The following is a 22,649-nucleotide window of genomic DNA, read 5'->3' on the forward strand; positions in this document are numbered from 1 at the left end:
TCCAGTTTGGAAAACTGAGTAAATGGTGATGTCACTAACTGAAATTGGAATATAGGGAAGGAAATCTATGTGATTCCAGAAGCTTTACATGTGTTATTTCATTTAATCCTAAGCAAACCCATGATGAAAAGATTAAGATGTCCATTTTATTGATAAGAAAATCGAGGTTCAATGAGGTTAAGTAACTAGCCCAAGGTCACACAGATGGTAAATAAAAGAGCTGGGATGTGAAATAAGGTCTTACTCCGAAGCCCATGTCTTTCCATGATAGTATTCTACACATTGATAATCATTTTAGTTTGGAAAAATAGGACTGAAGCTCAGGGGAAAGACAAGGCTAACAACGAGGTCTTCTCAGAGGAGGAATGGTGCGGAGTAAAGAGAGATTAAAGCCTTGCGCTTTTGGGATAAAGGACTAGAGCGGCACTAGCCAATGCAATTTTCTCTAGTTATGGAAATGCTTTATACTTATATTGCCCAATACAGTAGCCATTAGCCCATGTGGCTATTAAGCACTGGAAATGTGGTTGATATGACTGAGGAACTGAATTTTCCATTCTAACTTTAATTAATTAATTTAAAATGAACCATATGTGACAAGTGACTGCCATCTTGGATAGTTTAGGACTAGAGGAACCAACCAGACATGGAGAAAGAAGGTCCGTCAGAGGGCAGACCTTGCTGTTACCCCTGAAAAAATCACTAGGTATTTGATCATCTGCCTCCTATCTATGGGTAGGATTGGTCTCAAGTTTGGGGACCACAATTAGGAAGGGTTTTCTTCCTAGTGTGGACAACAAAGTAATTTTACCACATCTTATTTTTGGAAGGAGCGTAAATACAGTTCTCCACTTCCTTTCTAGTATGAGATAAAAATCAAAATTATTTTCTCTGTATTTACATTTTTCCTTATAGAGTGTTATTTAAGAGCTCAAGCTCCAGGCAAATGTCAAGGTTCAAGTCGCAGGTCTGCCACGGAAAATGTTGTGTCTTGAGGTAATTACTTCACATTCTCAAACTTCATTTTCACTACCTGTAAAATAAGGATGACAATAACACCCTACTCACAGGGTAGTTGTAAAGATTAAGGTTAATAACCGATGTAAAACCCTTAGCCAGTATCTGGCACATGCTAAGCACTCAGTAAGTTAGCTTGTGATGAGTTTGTACTTTGCATCTCTGTAGTTTGACATTTATTCAACTCTATTTTTGCATAAGTAAAGCTATTCTTCCAGATCTCTAAATGTGAGACCATTACAAAAAGAAATACACATTTATCAAGATAAAAAGGTAGGTTAGGGTTCTGAAAGTTACCTTATTGAAGGTATGAGTTTTGCAGTTATTTTTGTATTTTACTTTGATTTCCATTTTGTTATAGTATTTTAAATCAGTACAGTGGCAAATAATAACTGATATTTTGTTGTGATCATTATAATTCCCTTGGCTTAACCTCAAACAATTCACACACCACATGATCAAGCAAAAATACTAGAGGCTCTAAATGTTGACTCAAAAGATTCCTGATGTCTTGAGGTTCTGAAGAATTTCATATGACTTTAATTGAAATATTTAATGCCTAGGCTCTGGTTATCCTAGAAGTGATTGGATAGGTTGTATAAATAAAGGACTATTTAACGACTAATGACTTCAGAAGTAGGAACAAGTAACAGCATCCTTTTTGTTGCTGTGGATTTTGTACTTTGTAACCTCTGGATTGAATAATTAGCACTGTAATATAATCTTGTGCTCTATTTAGTATTTGTGCAAATAACAAATATGTTTTTTCATTAGACTGAGGTGTCAAGAAATCTGTGGTCAAGTGCCAGGTTTACCATTGATTTGTCTGCTAAACAAGAAAAAATCATTTACCTCTTTGGGCCACTGAGAGGTAAACGTCCTCTGTGAAATCTGTGTTGATCCATACTTAATTCTAGAATGATCTTCTAAGTATCTTTCCAACTAAAATTCCTTGAATCTGTCTTTTCCTTTTCCCTTTGGCCTTAAAGGACTCAGAGTTATTTTTTAGTTTCATGTTTTTAAAATAAACGTGCTCTTGGAATATATCATTTCCTTGAAAAACAATTCATCAGTGAGTCAGCATGAAGGAAAAAACCCACTCAACAATAGATATCAAAATTGCATGAGGTGGAGAAACGAGAAATGATTTTCTTTATAAACTGGAATGATGAGGTATAGAGACACCAATTACTTATTTATAAAATGAGTGCATGTTGGAAGGCCTTTTGTAGCAGAGCAAACGTGCTAATACATATTTAGTATGACGGCGAGGGGACCAAGGAGCCCTCTCTGCATTGCCTTAAAATTGCTGTTACTATAAACGTCCCTTTCAGTGAGGGAGAAAGAATATGGGTGTGTGTGTGTGTGGGGGGGTGGGTGGGTGAACGAAGCAAGGAAGGAAGGAAGCAAGGAAAGGTTAAAAGCCTCCCCTCCACCCCCAGCCCTCGCCCGTCTTCCCTGGAAATACATAATTAAGGTAATCTCCTCCTGTGGCCAAGGAACGTTCGGTGGCCATTTCCACGTCACTATTAGAGCAGCCAGGGAATTTGCTTTTTCAGGCGGTGACTTCCCCACTACCCCTGCGGATCTCCCGTGGGACGCCGAACGTCGCCCTCCGCGGGGGAAACGGGGCGATGAGAAGGCTGGGAACCCCACCGGGGGCCCAGCGGCCCGCGAAGGACGCAGAAGCGTTTCCTGGCTGAGCGCGGTGGCCGGGCCCGTTTCCGGAAGGCTGACTGCATCAGGTGTGGAGCCGGGCGCCTCCACGGCCCAACCTGGCCGCCACTGCGCCTGCGCACCTCGCCCCGCCTCGCTGTCGAGCACTCCACCGCGGGTTTTCCTCCCTGTCCCGCGGAGGTCCAGCCGGGAGGGGCAGGTGCGGTTTACCTCCCCCGGACCCTCGAAAGACTGGGTGGCAGGGCGGGACTCCTGGGGAACTGCGGGGAGTTCTGGTGTCCGAGGGAACACAGTGCCGCAGAAAGAGGACCTGCCTGGAAGGCTGCAGCCCGATCCAGTCTCTGCTGCTGACCGTCGGAGCTGTCTTGGGTTAATTTCCTCGCCTCTCTGGGCCCGAGTCATGTAGACTAGAACTAGGAGGATATCCAGTTTGGAGTCTGCATTTTCCCAAAGTGGGTTACATTTCCCAAAGTGGGCCCCCCGACTATCCAGGGTTCACAGGCTCGATAGGGATAACTTGGGGTGCAGAGAGCCCCAAGGGTGAGCATTTTCCTGAGTTTATAGGGATTTCTTTGTGGTAATACTGATTTTCTGTTGAAGGAGGGAGCGACTTGATTGCTGGCCTCCAGGCGGGTCTGAGGGAAATTGTGCAAAAGCCGAAAGAAACTCCTCTTTCACAAAGCCGCTTCCTCCCACCTTTAATTCCCTCCAAGCCCACTCGGAGTCTGCGTGAGGGTCCCATTATACACTCTCAAACACATCTAGTAGATTTCCCTCTGGACGCTCCATGTTTGAAATGACGCTTTTGAGTGATTGATGGATGTCCGTCCCCCTCGCTGGACTGTGAGCTCTATGTAGGCAGGGGTCTGGGCCTTTTTGTTCACTGCTATCCCAGGCTTACTATAAGACTCTGTGGATCCCCAGTAAATTCATGATGTTTGAAGGAATAAAATGATACCTACCCCAACGGTATAGAGTCCTCACACGAAGAATAAGGACCAGCGGGTGTTACTTTATTTGAAGAAGGAGTTCATTCTGAGATTTGGGGATAAGGCGTGTGAGGAGGAGCCATCACTTTGATGTTGCTATTAATTTACTTTTATCATAATCTTCCTGAAGGAGGTCACAGGTAAAACTGTGTGTAAGTGTAGAGTAGTGGGTCTCAAAGTGTGGTCCTCAGAACAGCATCACCAGCATTACTTGGGAACTTGTTAGATAGATAGATGTTTGGGTCCAACTACAGACCTACCCACAGAGACTCTGGGAGTGGGACCCAGCAGTCTGTGTCTTCATAAACCCTCCAAGTGATTCTGAGTCAGGCTCAAGTTTGACAATGACTCTACTTGGGAAGAGCAACCTCAAGGATGCTTTGGGATGTCATTCACAGTGTCTGGGCAGAGCACTGATTATCACTTACAGAGTATCCATTCTTGCCAGGACACTGCTTGTCTGCTTACCATTGAGTTATAGGTAATCTTCCTGTGGGTGCAAAGGAAATTAGGCTTTTCTCTTCCTAGCAGGTGTGTTTCTCTTCTGAGGTGATCTTGCTGTGATTTTCACACCAGGGAATGATGTGGGTGTGGCATATGCCTGGGGTTCTTGATGAGGAGGCCAGAAGGAGGTCTTGCCTACAAGTTGCAGCTGGGAGGGTGTAGGCAGCTCTCATCTGAGGACATTTTCCCATTGTAAGGGAATACAGCCACGGGAGAAAAGGGAAGCCAGGGATAAGGTTACCCAACTGCCTTTTGGTGCAGACAGACGCCAGGCCACCTGGAAGGGATACCCAGCTGCACCCTGATTCCCAGTGTGGGGTCAGAGTCCCAGAGAGCAGTTTCCAGGCTCTGGGCCTCACGTGGAAAGGTGCTGGCTTGGTTATTAGATGGCCATCAGCTGTAATCAGATGGCCATCCGCTGTGGCTGAGTGGCCATCAGCCATTATGGTTAGCCATTAGCCACTAATATAACTGCCGTGGCTACGCTATGGGGTTGGTTGGCAGAGAAGCAGAGGACAGATTGCAGATTGTGTGGCTCCGTGCTTCCTGTGTCTCCAATCCAGGCGCCAGCGAGAATACAGTGGTATGACTACCCTATCTGTGGCTCCGTTGGTGTTCCTTTTTGGCCTCACCATTTCCTACGTTCTTATGCAGGGAGTGGAAGCTGAGACCCTACATTATACCCGGCTTTTGGGTCTCCACACCCTGGCCCCCTTTGCCTCCTTTGCCATCTGCCCAGACGATTTGTGGACCGTGGGTACGGAAGCCCCGCAGCCTCTGCCTGCAGGGGTCGCACTAGGAGCGCGGCCCGCCCCCACTTCACCGGCCCGCTCTCCGCCCCGCCTTTCTCCCGTTTGGCCCCCGCCAGGGCGGGGCCCCTCTAGGCTCCACGCGCAGCCGCCACCAAAGCCTGGAGAAGTGGAATCTCCCCGGCGCAGCTCCCTGCGCGGGACTCGCGGAGCGGCACTGGGCATGCTCAGTCGCCGGATCCGTACTGGTCTCAAGTAGGAAGCTCGAGCGCTGCATCCGCAGCTGATCCGGGCGCTCCGCGGAGGGCGGGACTGGAGCATAGCTGCCGGGCGTCGGAGCCTAGGCGAGCGTCGCGCGCACCGCGGGTGAGCCTCGCTTTCTTCCTTGCTTTTGCCCTGGATCTCGGGATGGCTCGGGAGTGCTGGAGAGAGACCCGGGCAGCGGCAGCGGCAGCGGCGTGCGGCGAGTGGCTGCGATTAGCCCTGGCGGCCGATCCTCTCCTCCCGGCCCCGGGGGCTGCGCGGCCACTGCCGCCCGCCCAGCCGCAGCCACAGCTGCAGCAGCTGCCGCCGCATCTGCAGCGGGCACCCGCTGCTGAGTCCCGTGCGCCCTGCGCCCTCGCCGTAGGGCCGGGTGGCACGGCTATTGCGGGCTCACTCCTTGACTTGCATCCTCCCTGCTTCCCGGCTCCCTCTTCCCTTCGGCAGCCCGGGCTTGGCAGGGCCTGGGGTGGGAGCGACAGGATTGGAGGGGGTACGCCCGGGTGGGGGCTGCGGAGGGGAAAAGTGAGGGTCGGCGATAGCGGGAAGAACGCACACCCCCTTGCCCTGGAACCGGCCTCCGCGTTGCGGCTGGGCTCACCCTTCCGAGGAGGCAGCGCACTCTTGCCGGGGAGTTGGAGACGGGGCTGGCTTCTTGGAGGTTTCAGAGACCAGACTCTGCGAGATCAAAGGGGGAAAAGTTCATTTTCCCCCTCGGAAGCAGAGAGCGTTTTAACTAGAAAATGGCTGTTCGAAGGGGACGGAATCAGGAAAGCTGACCACTGGGTCCGGAAAGCCCCTCTGCTGCCCTCCGGACGGAATGGAGGGTTGAACGCTAGAAATGACATTTGTGCGATGAAAACCGTGCTATTTACGGAGGGTAGGATGCGGAGTCCCTTAGAAACAATGAAAGGTGATCTCGACAATGGGTGAAGAGAGATAATTGAGTCAGGGGCGAAGGGCCGAAGGAGCGCGGGACTTGAATAAAATAATAATAATAAATTGGAGAAATCAGATTTAGAGTTGTGGCCGTTTTGTAGTCAAGTTCTGCTCAATTTTTAGAGCCACTACTGTCACAAACGTTTTTGGATGGCTTGAGGGGTTGGGGACGGCTAACATTGAGAGGAGAATAAGGTCAGTGTCGGAAGTTCCAACAAGACTGGGCGCACAGTTTTGTTTAGGAAGTCGCTCAGACACTGGCTTTACACTGCGCCTGATGACTTAGGTGAAATACCTGAAGGATTGTCATAAAGTGATACCAGCAGTGGTGTTTGCATTCCAAGAAATGAGGAAACTTTGTGAGGTTGGCATTGGTTTATCGTTTGTTTTAATATTTCACTGATTAAAAAAACAAACAGTGGCATCCTGATTTGTTGTTCTGTCTTTGGGTCTCTTAAATCTCTTGATATCCCCCCCCACGCCCCCGCCTTGTCATGGATTTATATTTCAAACCTTGTCCTCAAATGGCCACGTTCATTAAGAGTATCTGAATTCGCATAGCTGGACTTTCAGGAATAGACGGAATCCCGGAGGGGGAATTTCTTTCTGAATGTAGGCAGCAGCTTTGTTGTATTTTCAGTTTGTAGCTTGAAAGCAATATTTTTTTCAACACTTGTTTATGGTAACTTGTAGACTCCTAGAAATGGCACTTTTGAAAGGATGACATTGGTCAAGAGGTTGAGGAACCTCCCCGCTGGGGAAAATGTTGAGAGAACACAGGTGGCAGTAGAGTACAATGGGCTGGTAGTCAGAACACCGGGGGGAACAGATGCAAGATTTCTGTTGCTGTCCTTTTGTCATTGGCTCACTGTGACACTCAGGGTCTTCAACAATTGGGGGATGTCCCTAGATATTTGCTCAGAGCCTTCGAGAAGGACTCTAAAGTTGAGATCCTTTTCTAGGGAAGGTGTTTATATCTTATACTATTATTCTCTCTTCCAAAGTCTACTTTTGGACTAAATAATTCGCTTCCACGGACCTAGCACGATTCCACTTTTTGAAACTTTTATAAAGTGGTAGCGGAAAAGCTTGATGAGCTTGAGTGTAAAAGATGGATGTTTTACACTTAACTTGAGTAATGTGAATACTGATGACACAATTATTTAGGAAAACACTATTAAACATTGCAAGAATCCACATGTACAAAGATAAAATGTTTTTAAACTGTTACTCTTTTTATGTCATGTTTCAATTTTTGATGACTTTTCTTTTCCTGCTACCAGAGAAACAATAACAAATATTGAATTCTTTTTTTTTTTTAAATGTTACAGAAGCAATTACTACTGAAAACCTTGCCATAATGTTGGAATAGTGTTATGTTGATTTCCCTGATTTCAGGATATCTGAATTTGTCTTTTAAGAAAAATATAATGTCTCTGTGCCTTTTTTAGTTACACTTTTAAAATAAAAAAAATACCCTGATGATATAACGCCTTAAGTACTCCTGGGGTCTAGGACAGACTTTTAGGAAAGTATAGTAAGGTTTTACTAGTTATGAGGGTGATATTTATTTTCCTACCCTGAGTTAAAAAAACTAGCATTTGTTCAATGGTTACTATGTGTCAAGTCTGATATTAAACTCCTTACATATATTATTTTATATATCAGTATCTTTGACATAAATGTCAGCTGCCAAAGAAAACTCCTCTGAGAAGGTGGACAGTTATTTGCACAACAATAGAACTTCAAAGTTTTATCTCATATGAGAATATTTTCAACTGGTTTCATTCAATAAAAATAAAACATCTTTGATTTGTTATTTATACTTAGGTTTGATTGGAACAGCCTTTCTTCGGAATGATTTAAATGTTTTTAAGAAGCTTCCATCCAGATTTAAAAACTGTTTTGTGTTAATTTATTTTCAACAATGGTGTACTACCAACAAATAAACTTAAATGTAACGAAGATATACCCAGATTACACATTTTGATTTTAATGTGTTATTAGTTCATATTCTGCGTGTTGATATGTGTAGATGGCATTTCTCTCCATTGAAATGGTTTGTCAGAGGCAGACTGAAAGACTCTCCATAATTAAGGATCTAGTAAGATTTGGTGGAAAGACCACCATCCAGGGAGCCCTAAGACTTGCCTTCTGGGCTCTCTGGGCTCTCTGGTCTCGGCTTCTCTGCTACTTTAATTTATTGTGTGACCTTGTGGAAGTCAGTTCACTTTTTTGGGCCTCAGTTTTTTCCATCTGTAAAATGGGGGAATTGCTGTAAAGTGTACCCTCTGGGTGTCTGTTACGGGTTCTTGTCCCAGTCTGCTGTATACAGTCTTGTCCCAGAGCTTGTATACAGCTCTTTGAGGAGGCAGGGCTTCATTTAAAGCCATTAGATGAAGCCGATTTCTGGTTTCACTACGTCTAGCCTGCCTTTGTTGAAGGCCCCCCTTTTAGTTTTTATTTGTCAAAGAATGGTTGTCATAAAATTAACTCTTTGTGGCCCGGCCAAGACTAGGTAGGAGATAAGGTAATATTAAATTTGGGTAAAGCACATTAGATACTTGAAACTGTTTGATAGCATCTTCAGAGAGGGAGACTGTGCTCTCGGGCAGCCTGAGACAGAAGGCTCTGCAGGGTCTGCAGAGGAGGGTGTCCTGTGCCTTGGTTGCTGGGGCCCACCCACATGACATTTGGGCAAGCCTTTCCCATGTCCCTGTCCTCTCTCTTCAGCCCTTGATCAGAAATGCACCCCTTGGTCTGGACTGACATCATTATCACTTAATGTTAGCACCACCCCGGTATTGGGCTGGTGGCCATGGTCTGCTGCTTGCCACCAGCGATGGCTGTCGGAATGTGCTCACACATCGTTGGCAAGATCATGACCTTTTCTTTCTTTCTTTTTTTTTTTTTTTTTTTGACAAGCTGTGATGATGGGGCAGAGAGCAAAGGAAACCCAGCCCATTTGATGTTTTTAGTGCACTTTGCTTTCAAGATGCTCAGAAAATTCAGCCTCATTAACCTCTAAGTGAGGCAGATGAGGAGAAGCCAGAGTTGTTATCTGCACTTCAATAGTTGATAATAAATGGACAGTGAGTCTGGTGCTTGTAATCATAACCAGGCTCCAGAGTTTACTAGACCCCTGCAAGGAGTGGAGCATTAACTCTAAACATAAGATGAGGGCTATCAGGACAGAGTGGGCCGAAAGTCAAGTCATCACAGTTTGGCAAGAAGCAGCCTGGATGTGTATGACAGGCCTCTGGGTGTAGAGTTACAGGAGACATTCTCTTTTTACATCATCTTATTTCCATAATATGTGTGTCTTACCCAGTTTTCTAAGCACGGAACACGTTGCTTTCATCATCAGGAAGAAAGTCCCAATGTGTAATTTATTGATGTATAAAGTATACAGATTCATATGGACAAAGGTGGGAAGCGAGCATGGAAAAAAAATGAATAGTAAGGAATTATGATTAAAGTTTTTCCTGCTTATTTATTAATGATTTGATAGTGGTTATAAAAAGTACACGTAAAATGAACCATTTTGTCCTTTGCCTCTTATAGAAGTCTTGCAAAATTTTGTCTGCTAGGTAATAACTGAGGGTTTTGAAGTGTAATTCTACTGGAAAGTATGCTTCAGGAATGCTGGGAGTGGGAGGAAGAGTGATTCTGCTTTTTCCTTTTGAAGTTGGCTGAAAAGAATGCAGTTTTGGAACTGAGCTGGAAGTGTGCACCTAGGAGGATGAGGTTGGGGAAAACTTGCAGAGGTCCAGAGAGTGAAGGGAAATGCTTTTGTTGAAGGAAGGTGCAGTATTCCTGGGTGGATGGGATGTAGCATTTACAAAACTGCTGCCCAGTGAATCAGAGCTTAGGTTCTCTGCAATTTGAAAGTAACTGAGGACCTAATATATGCAAAGTGCAGTGTTGTACCCGTGGGCCATGGTCTGTGGGTGACATTTTCACTGTCCTTCTCAAAATGATAATGATGACGACATAGTGAATATTTCATAATTGTGTTCAAATGAAGAGATGTGTCCCTTTCTCTGAGATTATACCCTTCCTATTTGGAGGGAAGATTTTTTTTTTTTATGAATTGATGGGAATATTTTTATTTGGCAGCTTAATGGTTCATGAAATTGATAAGTCTTGGTATCCAGGCCTAAGATGTAGAGAGCCCTCCCCTCAGGGTCAGTTGAATGGTGAAGGCCAGGCCGAACTGGAGCCTGTTGTCGGCTGATGGTGCTCTGGGCCTTCCAGGAGTGTAGGCTCATTGGTATAGACCCAGGGTCCTAGAAACTGAGAAGAAGCTAGTTTTGAAAATGCTTTTGGGAACCAGCTAATATTTTTGAATTATAGGCTAAAAATGACAAGGAAAGTGCCAAGATGAAAGATGAGAGCAGAAAGGATAAGGGATTGAAATGTGAATTTCAGCAGACCTCAAAATGATGGATCTTGTTTGTTTCTTTGCATGCAGGCCTCTTTCTATCAAAACAGCGTACTGTAGCAATTGGGGGTTAGTGATTCTAGGAAATGCTGATGGAGTCAAAGCCATAGAACAAAGGGTTGTGTAATAGTCAGCTTGCTTTGGACCTGTGCAGTATCATACCCTCCAGGGTGAGCCTCGATGAGTCTCTAGAGGGAGCTTAAGAATAATTTTCTCATGGAATTGCAAAACCCGTATTATTTCTGAGTTTTAAATAGTAGCTTAAGAATATCACGTATTACAGATAATACTGTAAAAATCTGTGCTTAGTGATACCTGGATCTCACTGGTCATAAGAATAATATATTGTTAATGTTATTGTGGAGCTCTTATTTTGTACTAGGAGCTTGATAGCTGTTACTCTGTTTAATTCTTACAAAACACTATGGTGCTGTTCCCATTTTAGAGATAAGGAAACTGAGGTCCTTTTTACTGAAGGCTGCACAGTAAACAATGATGCTTGCCCTGGAACTGTAGTCAGTACAGAAGAGTCTATGAGTTGCTGAGGGACTGACAGGAAAAAGCAATAACATTTATTTGTTAAGGGCCAACTTGACCTGGTGCTATACAGGAAACATTTCATTTACTCTTTTGGGCTACCTCCTTCTTCCTTCCCCTTTTATAGGTGAGGAAAGCTTGGCTCAGAAAAGTTAAAGGACTTGCTCAGGCCTAAACAAAGCCAGTGTTCTTTCCACCACACCATGAAACCTTCCTAAATTCAGCATTTGTGGGAGAAGGTGAAAATTCACCTTTCATCCATTTTCAAAATGTGCATGTCTTTCCTGTGAACGCAAATTGAGTAGTAGGAAAATGCAAATATAATTGCTAAATATGTCTCAAACGAGGGATTGCTGTGTTGAATCTCTCTGGGAAGATTCCAGGCTAAAATGTTTCTATTGTAAATTGAAACTGATTGGTTGTCACGTGCCAATCGTGAGGTACTGTTGGGATGACAGAGGTTTCTGATGACTGGGAAAAGGCAAGGTGATGATTTCTGGGCTTCTCCAGCAGCTTCATGGCTGACTTGAGATTTCCGGCTGCTAGAGTAGTGGGTCTGGATAATGGGGCCTCCCCTTGGGACCACCCAGCACGCTCTGGGTGCTGGCTCTATTCTTATCTTCTGGTCTTCCATTGGTTTCCAAAGTAGACTTTTGTCCTGGGCAAAAGAGAATCAGGGGACCTGCCACACTGAGTATCCCAATTTGCCAGGCAGTACTATTTATTTGTGGAAGTGAATAAATTAGTATTTCCTTAGCATGAGTTTGGTTTCTCAAATTGAGTTGTTCCTTAGTGAACTAATACAACTAGATTTCTGAACATAACACACATGGTATGGACCCACAGTGAATTCGGGGGTATATATACTTTGAGAAGCACTGATTGAAGTTCAGATTCTTCTAGTGATCTGATTTGAACCTCTTATTCTCCCCAAGAACCAAGTTTTATTTATTTATACCTTTTCCAGATCCCTATTGAAGACAGATGCATTCATTTGGTGACACCCAGAAACCTCTGTTTCATTTATTCATGCCTTTGTTCAGCAAATGTTTATTGAGCACATACTTTGTGCCAGGCACCGTGTGAAGTTCAGGAAGACAGAGAGGAATGTACCACAGCATTGGTTATAAGGTGCTGTAGTAGAGGCCTCTGTGTGAGGTTCTGAGGGAATGGAGAGAAGGGGGGCCGGCCTCAGTCTGCTGGAGTAGGGATGCCTTACTCCTAGTTTGAAACTCTACTAGAAAAAACTCTTCAGCTGTCTCCTTTTCCATTTTTCCTCCCATCAATATGACTGATGTAGCCGGTTTATTCTACTCAACACCTAGTCTTTGCCACTGTTTCTATAAGAGACCTGGAGCTTTGGTCTTTCAAATCACTATAGCAGTGGCCATTTTTGCCCTCCAGGGAACATTTGGCAATATCTGGAAACATTTCTGATTGTCATGACTGTAGTGAGCAGAGGCCATGGGTGCTACTTAGCCCCCTCCAGTGCATGCAGAGGGCAGCCCTCTGCGGAGAGAGTGGGGATTTGGTAGTGAAGAGCCAGGCTCTTAGGGTTCCAGGACTGCTCTGCAATTTCATAGCCGTGTAGCTGTTGACAATGGAATTTTACTTGGGCAACAGAATCCACAGTGCCTGTTTCCTCATCCATACATAGGAATACTAATGATGCCCGTATAATACGGTTGTCATGACTTAATATATGACACACGAACTAGACTTGGCATGAGGATACACCTTAACAGTTATTACTGTTTTTCATTTTAAGGAAAAACTTTAACTTTTGACTCTAAAGAGCTTGAGTTGGGAGAATCGTGGGAGAATCGAGGGCAGCTGAACTTGTGGTGCCACCTTGCAGTAAAGCTTTAGTGTAAGAACTGGCCTCAGTTTTTGTTTCTGTGGTTCCTTTTTGTCCATGGGTTTTATTTTCCACTGTTTTCACCTCAGGATTCCAAGACGTTCGATAGCTTTGCCTTTCATCCTTTTTTTCCCCCATGGACCCAAATTTATGCCCCTAATGAACCTCCCCCTAGAGGGCTAAGAAATATATTTATGATTTTCCTTAGCTCTGTCTATTTTGGGAACGGTGAGAAAACAGGAAGCAGGTCAGAGGAGATGTTGCATGACTTCCTGATTGTCACAGCTCCCTTCTCTATAAAATTCCGGGCAGGATTGAGAGGCAGGTGGTAGTGCTTGCTTAGAAACTTCCTTCTACGCCCACCAGCTCCACCCCCAACTTAGGTGCCTGCTGCTTCCAAAATGCTCTGTAATTGGGTCACAACATTCTGCCTGCTTGAAATCATTTCTAAAAATCAAAGCGAAGACATAGCCTGTGTCAGTGGGATTTGAAATGTCTCCATCGTCTACTTCGAGGCTTTGCAGAGCTGTCCTGAGAACAAAAGAAAGCAAATTTACCTCCATGAGGTGGCAGTCTCTCTTAGGGGGCATAGAACTGTGTCTTGCATTCATTTGCAAAAGCACTCAAACCATGGTTCTTGCTGATTTTCCATAGGAAGTTGAGCTCGTGGATTCCACTCAACAGATCACATTTATTGAATTTTCATAACATGATTGACTTGTAAAGATTCAGTGATTTGAAGGTATCCACAGACTAGAGAAAAATTAAGGCGTTCAGTTGCCATAGCTTTCTAATTCCTTCCCCATGACACAGTCCTCTCTGTCCTGAATGAGAGCAGTGGCCTCTCAGTGGCCTTCCAGCTCCATTCATTCATTTGGCTTTCCAAGTGCTTGGCGTTGCTCCAAAGGCTGCATGTGGAAACGGACCAGGATGGCCATTGCCTCTACCTGCTGGAAGCTGTCAGTCTGTCGGGAAAGACTGATAGCTAAAGAACTAACTCCGATAAAATGGGATGTGTGCTACCAGAAGGAGAAGTACTCAGTGTTTCCCAGAGCAGCACTTGCCTGGTTTGAGTATAGGGGGTGTGCCAGGGGAAGGGATGGTCAGTCTGTCCCACAGCACACCTGGTACCCCCATCTCTGTGGCTGTGTAAGGCACCCCTGACTCCCAGCTCCCTTTTGGACCCCTGCTGTTTCTGACAGTGTACCCCCACTTTCCGTCCCACCACTATCACCTCACATCTCGGAGTCTACAGCTGCCTCCTCCGTGGCCTCTGTGTTTGTTCCCTACAGGGCCTCCAAGGTGATCTGCAATCTTCTGCAGGCCTGGGCATGTCCATCCCAAGCCTCCAGGGGCTCCTCACTGCAGTGAGGATGAAGACCCAGCCTCTGACGTGCTTGCTGCATGACCTGCTGTCCTCTACCTCATGCTCTGAGCTCGAGCCACTCTGTTCTTACCACATGCCAACGTTTCTCTGGCCTTCCGAGGAAACCTTTTCTCCTCTGTTCTGATCGCCTGCAGCCATGCTTCCTTTCTGTTCTTTACCTGCTCGACTTTTGATCCTCCTTCAGGAAGTAGCTTAATCATCATCCACCTCAGTGTGTGTCAGAAGGATCCGAGGGCTTGTTAAAACACACATTGCTGGCCCCACCTTCAGGATGTCTGACTCCGTATGTGTGTGGTGTGGCCGGATGAAAGGGTGCACTTCTGATCACTTTCCAGGCAACACTGCTGAGCTGGGGCCCACAGTTGGAACACGACTGGGGCACATCCTCACAGGGCAGCTGGTTCTCCTTGCTCTCACTGTGAGCGCCTCACATCACACCTCTGGTCACACTGCATTGCCACCCTTTACTTTCCTTGCTTGCTTCTCTTCTAGTCTGTAAGCCTCTGGAGGGAGGGCACTGTTGCTTCTCCATCTGTGTTCCCAGTGCTTAAGGAGTCCTGGATGCTCCATAAACATCTGTCAAAGAATATATAAATGAAAAGGAATTTTATCATTGGAGGCTTTAATAAATATGCCCCAGGATATTTTGAGCAGCCAGTTTCTCCGAGAGTCGATCCGCAATTATGATGATATGGTCTTATAGCAGGATTTTAATGAGGTCGGGATGAGTTTGGTTAACGTAAGAGCCAGTTAACTTTGTGGTTTTGTGTCCAAATTCTAGAAAGGTCAAGGGGAGGAGCTTACTTTAAATCCACTATTGTTTCTGGAATGACTCAAAAATATGTAGTTTGTTGTTTTGTAGTGGCTCAGTCTGAAAATACGTGTCCAAAGGAAATGCAGATGCCATTTAAGTGAGCAACTGTAACGTGAGCATGGCATCTTTATTTGAAATAATAAATCATATGGAACTGAAATTAAATGTAACCAGATGTTTACCTAATCATTTCTCCAAGCCAGCGGGAAGTAGAGCTAGAATACTTCATTTACTAATTCATTCTGCATATACTTATTCAGCACCTGCTATGGGGCCAGTAGGCCCTATGGATATGGCAGTGAGTAAAACACCCTCTGCTGTCTTGGGGGGAGGTGCTATGAAGAAAATAGAGGTGGGTGATGTGATGCGAAATGCCTAATGGGCTCCTTTAGATTAAATGGTCTGTGTAGGTGACTATTAAGTTGCGTCCTGAGTGACAGTAAGTGATGGCTATTTCAAGATCGTGACGTGGAGAGGAGCCATCACCGGCCAAGAGAATGGTGCAAAAGGCCTCATTTTAAAACGTCTCTTCAAGGAGCCCTACTGCTCCTGTAGTTCTGAACGTTGGGTTGATGTCATCTTACTACTGTGCCTGTTTATTCAGACCTCAGCTCTTACTTCCATGGCCTCTAAAGCAGTGTTTCCAAAGTGTGTTCACTGGAACCCGAGAGATTGGAAATATCTTGTGAATAAAGGTTTCTGCCATCAAGTTCATCTTCTCTTCCCAGTAACATATTCAAGAAGTTCTGCTGAGAAGAAAATGATTCACTTAATTTAATCCAGCGTTGTTTGTGGGCCCATTTTGCATAGTCTTCCCAGAACGAGTGTTTCTTGGTGCACACCTTGGACACCCAGCTCTAAGGGTACTGTTTTGTGTACACCTGAAAGAGTGGTTCACGTTGATGGAGACTTCTCCACTCCTTACCTTCTACTCACCCTTCAGTGGCTTTCTGACTGTTGTAGAGGATGTGGGATCTTTGGTGGAGACAGGATTTCTCATGTCTCTCTTATGCTTTGTGCCTAGCTGTTCAGTCCCACTGACTTGGGTCCAAAGGTAAATGGCATTTAGAGTCCTGGAGGTCACTGCTCATTTGCTGCATTCAGGAAAGAGCTGGTTGTAATGTCACATGGCACTCAAGCCGTTTTATGCATTTGCCTCAATCCATTTACCAGAGAGTGGTTTCTGACTCGAGTTATTCTGATTATGACTTCGTTCTATCTTCTTTTGGGTATTTAGACATTGCCTTGGATGTCAGCTGACCCGAAATAGAAGCAGGGAGAGGGAACTGACCTGTAGGAGTTGCTACAGGTGAGCACTAGGTATGAGAAAATAAACTTGGGGTCAGGCGTGGTTACACTACACTGGGTTTTCAGGACAGTTTGGAATCTTAATCCCGACTTAAAAATTGTGACTTTCAGATTTCCTTTTGGTTGCGGTATGTTTAGTTTTGGTCCTTCCTGAAGTCAGAGCTGGGTCTGTCTTTTTGAAGAGTTTCATTCTGTGATAATCATTATGGTCCTAGTGTGGCACCGCAAACTGTGAAGGGAGAAGGTGGGGCCAGCTCACGGAAGATTTGCGTTTGAAGGAGAGCCCTGGATGAGTCTTTTTGAAAAGAATATTTATGTAGGTAGAATAATTGCGAGTAAAAGAGCATTGGGCTCAGTTGTCAGGTGTAAGAGGAGGCCCCTATCATGTGCTGCAGATTTTTTTGTGCTTGTGGAAATTTCCAGAAAGATGCAAGGGGGTCTTCACTGAGAAGAGGCTTAAAAGAAGCTGCAGCTATAAATGGAACAACCCAGAAACAGTCCACCCAGGGAGGGAACCAGGCCCTGAGTGCAAGGGAGAATTTGGGCTTCGTGTCCCTTCTAGTTCTGGGCACCTACTTTCCATTGGTGCCCAGTGAGACTTTCCATTCAGGGTGATTGGTCATTTTGGGTCCCCCTTGTCGGGCTGCTCTGTTTTCATGGTGTTTGTGCTCTCCGTAAATGAGACAGGAAGTTTAGTATGAACAGTGGATATGATGGGTAACATTACTGTGGACAGGATCTCTATGCTATCAATCATCTAGTATCCCAAAATCAGGGGGAAGAAACCTTCCGCATTCAAATGAAACGTATTCCAATGATTAGAGCAGAAAATGTACGAAAAGTTTATTTCCTGCAGTGGTGCAACAAAAGTAACACTCACTGCTCTTATTCATGAGACTTAGCAACTGGGTCAGTGTCGTTTTCTAAAAATGTCTTTTTTTTTTCTAGGACTTGAGGTTATTTCTACTAAAATAAATAAAGGAAGCCTTGCATTCCATCAGCTTACATATAATTGTCTCCCGATCAGAGCCATCTCCTGCTGGCTTGAGTTTTATTTCAGGTTAAATCATTTTCCTTTCCTGGTACTAGATCCTGCTGTTATATATATATATTTACAAGCCAGAAATAAAAATAAGAAACAAAAATAAGACGTGGAGTTTTATTGAATTTTATTTTCCCCCCTTTTAGTACTGAGAACATGTGGATTGCAAGAAAAATCAATTAGAAAACAAAACAAAACAAAACTGGGGAGAATGTTGATTTGTGGCATTATTATTTTTATTTCCTGTAAATGAAACAGGATTTTTATTAGATGTTGCTATGCTGTTTTCCACTGAGAGATATACTAGTAGGATGGATGGCTACATTTGGGGTTTATATACATTTTTACTTAACATTTAAATGATTTTGTATGAAAGTTTGTGAAGTTGTTATCTTCTTTCTGCACCAACTATTAAACAATATGAAACTGTCTTGCCAAGAACAGTTTCCTTATATCATAGTGAAGCTTCAGGCAGTTTTATCTTATTTCTACCATAAGAGAGCTTGGTGGCTACAAGTTTTCATGAAAGCACATTTATTTTTCCTTAGTGTTGACCATGACAGTTAATTTTTGAAATGCTTGGCGATACATCGTTTTGCTAGATGGCTAAGTTATAGAAGGAGGATACCCAATGTGATGTAATTATACAGATTTCATCTGCATAAAGCAAACGATTAGAAAAGAACGAGTAGAAATGAAAATGGAGTGGTTTCACGGTGGGATTATGGATGATTTTGCTGGCTTTCTCGCTTTTCTTGCTCCTCAACCGTCCTTAGTGTTTTTATATTCTTTTAGCAATGAGTAAATGGGGTCAAAACAATTCTCACGTGTTCATTTTTATCTCTTCTAGAGGACGTGCTTTTCAGGGTGTTTCTTCAAAGAGACCGACTTGGAGCAAAAGAGAACTGGCATTATGCTTGGTGAAAGAAGCCAGTCACAAAAGGACAAATATTGTATGAATGTCCTTATGGTCCCTAGAATAGTCAAAGTCATAGCAACAGAAAATAGAATGGTGGTTCCCAGGGGCTGGGGGGCGGGGGTAGTGGGAGTTACTGTGTAAGGGGTCCAGTGTGTCAGTTTGGGAAGATGAAAAAGTTCTGAAGATGAATGGTGGTGATGGTTGCCCGACAGTGTGAATGTACTTTAATGGCACAGAAGTATACACCTAAAAATGGTTAAAATGGTAAATTTTGTTATATATGTTTTACCACGATAGAGTGTGATCTAAAAAAAAAAAAAAAAGAAAGAAAAGGAGAGAGAGAACTGGTCTTGTGTCCTCATGAGCCCAGGTATTATGACCCAAAGAGTCTTGCCTTGTCCATTTAGAACCTGAATTTGTATTGGACCGAAGCTGCTCCAGGTATGTCCTAACCTCAGTGCAATCTCTGAGGGGTGGAGAGGGCACAGACCCCAATAGCTGGGGAAGGTATAGGTGCCACTCACCTGAATCTGATACTAGGTTCCTGTCTTTTCAAAAGCTTTCTTTTGTGTGAAATGAACACGGATCCAGACAAGTATAAAATTGTGGATTGGGTATGCGCTATGTGGGGCGTGTTTTTGGCTGTGTGTATTACTAACTTCTGCTTTAGAGATGAAATAATTTGGTGAAAAATTTATCTTCATTGGGATGTCCTCAAAAACTGGTACCTTTCATATCTGTTTTGTTGAATGTACCCTCACAAGAAAGCAACTAGGGGGCCTAACCTTTCTTTTGCCTTATTCATGCTGTTCTAAAGAGAACACAGATTTTAGATCTAGACAGAGCTGAATTTTAATTTGGGCCATGCCGTGGGATAGGTGATTGCCCTTCCTGAGCCACAGTTTCTCCATCTGTGAAATAGCTAGAATGATACTTACCTGGTTGGGAGGGTTTACTGTGATAATATATGAAAATGCCTGCTATACAGTGATCAAGATATTTCCTTTCTTGATTTCCAGTTGTTGAAATGGCCAGCAGATGGATGAGACATCTAGATAAACTCCACATTTGTTATTGTGCTATAGAAGATAGTCCTTGATCAATACCTTACATACTATTTAGGATTAAAACATTTTAAAAGATAATTCTTTTAGGAAAGGCTGAGGGGTGATATTTGTGATTGGTAGTAAGTTTTTAATGCTTTGTGTTAGACTACATAGTCTTGATTTTTATTGTTACCTCTGCCCTCCTCTTTTATTATCTTCAGAAAATGTGGAAGACAGTTCCTCAGTGTGTTTGATGCCTCAGATCATAGTTTGATAGGTTTGGAAAACTTATATATTGGGATTTGATCCTGTGGGAGGATCCTATAGAAATTATAAGGGTTAATGTTTATTGAGCACGTACTGTTAGACAGTGGTCACTGTGACAAAGGCATTATATGGAGGATACCATTTGGCCCGTCACCTGTGTGAGGTAGCTGCTGTAATTAATTATCCTCAAATACAGGTGGGGAAGCTGAGGCTCACCAAGTTTGTCCCAGGGCACACAGCTAGAGCAGGTGATAGGATTGGTCTGAATATAGATGCCGAGGACAGAACTTGATATTGAGGAAGGCACTCAGTGAATGTGAATGCGAACTCCCCACCCACTCCCCCAAATTAGTTATTTCCCGAAGACAGAAGAGCTGCTAGATTGCAAAATCGGGAATTCCCCAGGAGGGTAGAGGGTGTCTAAGGACCAACCAGTGTGAGCACGCTCATGTCAGAAGCACAAACCATATTTGCTTGTAATTGTAATGGTTTTGTGTGTTTTTTGTTTCTGATTGCTTTCTTAAACAAAGGAAATTTCTACATTCTGTAGGGTGATAATATACTTTTAAAGGATGTAACTGGGGTTGTGATGGTTGTCTTTAGGAAAAAATCAGTTTGTTCTCTAATCATTGCATATTCTGTCCCGAGGATATGCTCGGTATAATTACAGAGGATAAGCTCTAGTCGTCAGAGGTGAGCAACTGGTGGTCTCAAATGCTCTGTAAATATATTAGCCTGAAAATTACACTGTAATGTGGTGTAGTACTAAAACACAATTTTACTTGCTATATTATTCCCTGTTAATAATGATCTTTTTCTAGAGGGAGGCTGATTTATATTTTTAAAAAATATAGGTTATTTGTTTCTTCCAATATAATGGAACTGTCCTTTGGAATAACCTGTTACTACTTGCATTTCTATTTGAGTCAGGATAATTGATGGAATACAAGAAAGCAGAACAAATTTCAGGTCAAAGATTTGATTTGAGGAAGTACCATTTTCCTTACTACGTTTGCTTTGAGTACCTTCTGCCTACAGTGCATCCCGAACTGAATGCTATATTTTAATATTTAAAATGAGTTAAGTCAACTTATGTGGCCCTTTTTGCCATCCACATGATGCTAGCAAAATGTGTTTATTTATCAGTGATGTTATCCAAGAAAACCATTTCAAAGAATATTTCCTGAGTAGTAGGTTGGTTAACAGTTGTTCAGGTCAGAGAATTTTCCCAAGTCTATTTAAATGGCTTAAATTCTGAATTAGCCTGTTTTGGAAATTTCTGGTTGCTTTCCTAGCATACAGAGAAAATCAGGCTGCAGTGTGTGGTGAATATATTTCTCTTGATTACCAGATGAACAAAGCTCTATTGATGTAACCTGAACGTATAAGTTTGACACTAGATTCTGGAAGAATAGGGAAGCTATCAATGGGAGAAATTTGAAACACATCCATTTTCTTGAATAATTATGTACTTCATTTACATTTTTCTTGAAGGCTAATTTTTGTTAATCAAAATTTGAAGGTTGCATGTAATTTTATATCATTAGCTGTAGACCCCAAAGAATCATTAGCTTTCAAAAGAAATGGGCACTTCTATCACGAGTTTTAAAAATAAAATAGCAAATGATTATAGATCACTATTATAGAATATTGTTTAATTATTGTTCATTGGTCAAAAGTCAAAGATATTGCCTCAAATGGAAGAAATGGAGGTGTATAATAAGTTAAGAGAGTGGAAGGTAAGTAGATTATGAGCATTTTTCTTTAAATTTTTTTGAGATACTTACTGGCTTCCATTCTGGGGAAATACTTTTTTAATGATAAAGAAAGTTTCTCTTTTACTTAAGTAAGTTTACATTTTGGTTGTGTTCTCTTTACCTTGTATGTAAAGAAACGCTTGAATCTCAAATCTTTAATCTTTCCCTTATTCAGAAGAGTGCTTTAAGAACTGGCAGATCTTGTATCAATCAAAGAGGATAAGTGATTAGGGAAACTGAGTCAGTGCCCTATATCTTTGGAGTCAGTTCTATATAGGCTATCTGTTATGCGTTGAATTGTGTCCCCCTCAGAAAAGGCACCGTGGAGTCCTAACCCCTGATACCTGTGAATGTGACTTTATTTGGAAAAGGGTCTTTGAAGATGTCATCAAGTCAAGATGAGGTCATAACTTTGCAGATGTCATCAAGTCAAGATGAGGTCATACTAGAGTAGGGTAGTCCCTTAATCCACTATGACTGTTGTTTTTATAAGAGGAGAAGTTTGGACACACACAGGGAGAGCGCCATGTGAAGACAGAGATACACAGACACAGAGGGAAGATGGCCATGCAAAGATGGAGGCAGAGATTGGAGTGATGCTGCTATATACCATGGAATGCCTCGGGCTACCAGAAGCGGGCAACGTCTGGGAAGGACTCTCTAGTGGCTCTGGAGAGAGCATGGCCCTGCCAACCCCTTGATATCAGAATTCTAGCTTCTAGAAGAACTGTGAGAGAGTACATTTCTGCTGTGTTAACACGCAGTTTGGCGTTGTTATAACAGGTTATTTGTTATAACTATAGGACTTTAGAATCAGACTGCCTGAGTTTGAATCCTGGCTTCAGTATTCTAATGTTGTAATCTTGGGCAAGTTATTGAACCTCACAGTGTCTCAGTTTCCTCCTCTGTAAAATAGGGCTAAAAAAGAATACCTTCCTCATATAGTTGTTTTGAAGGTAAAATAATATATATATATAATACTTTGAACAGTGCCTGGTGCTATTATATGTAAAAAAAATTCCAATCATTTTAAAGCTAAATAGAAATGATTTTTGATCATTCAACAAATATCTATTGAGCTTCCTTTTTAATGACAGGCCCTGTGTGTATCCAGGGTGAACCCAGCAGACAGGA

General features: G+C 43.2%; 1 protein-coding gene across 13 annotated transcripts in view; it reads left to right on the top strand.

Moving 5' to 3' along the window:
- Positions 1–5,104: 5,104 nt before the first annotated feature.
- Positions 5,105–22,649, top strand: part of APBB2 (amyloid beta precursor protein binding family B member 2) — a 335,778-nt gene continuing 318,233 nt past the window's right edge. For 6 of the 13 annotated variants that reach the window (XM_088789996.1, XM_074324594.2, XM_019751905.3 and 3 more), the window contains exon 1: positions 5,109–5,302. The gene's annotated coding sequence lies outside the window, so the exon portion shown is untranslated. Of the gene's footprint in view, positions 5,303–22,649 lie in introns of all 13 variants that reach the window. The other 7 variants (XM_019751912.3, XM_019751900.3, XM_019751909.3 and 4 more) reach the window with 4 other exon arrangements.

This window comes from Rhinolophus sinicus, chromosome 1 (genome assembly GCF_057876585.1).
Source record: "Rhinolophus sinicus isolate RSI-liver-muscle chromosome 1, RSI-T2T, whole genome shotgun sequence".
NCBI lineage: Eukaryota > Metazoa > Chordata > Mammalia > Chiroptera > Rhinolophidae > Rhinolophus > Rhinolophus sinicus.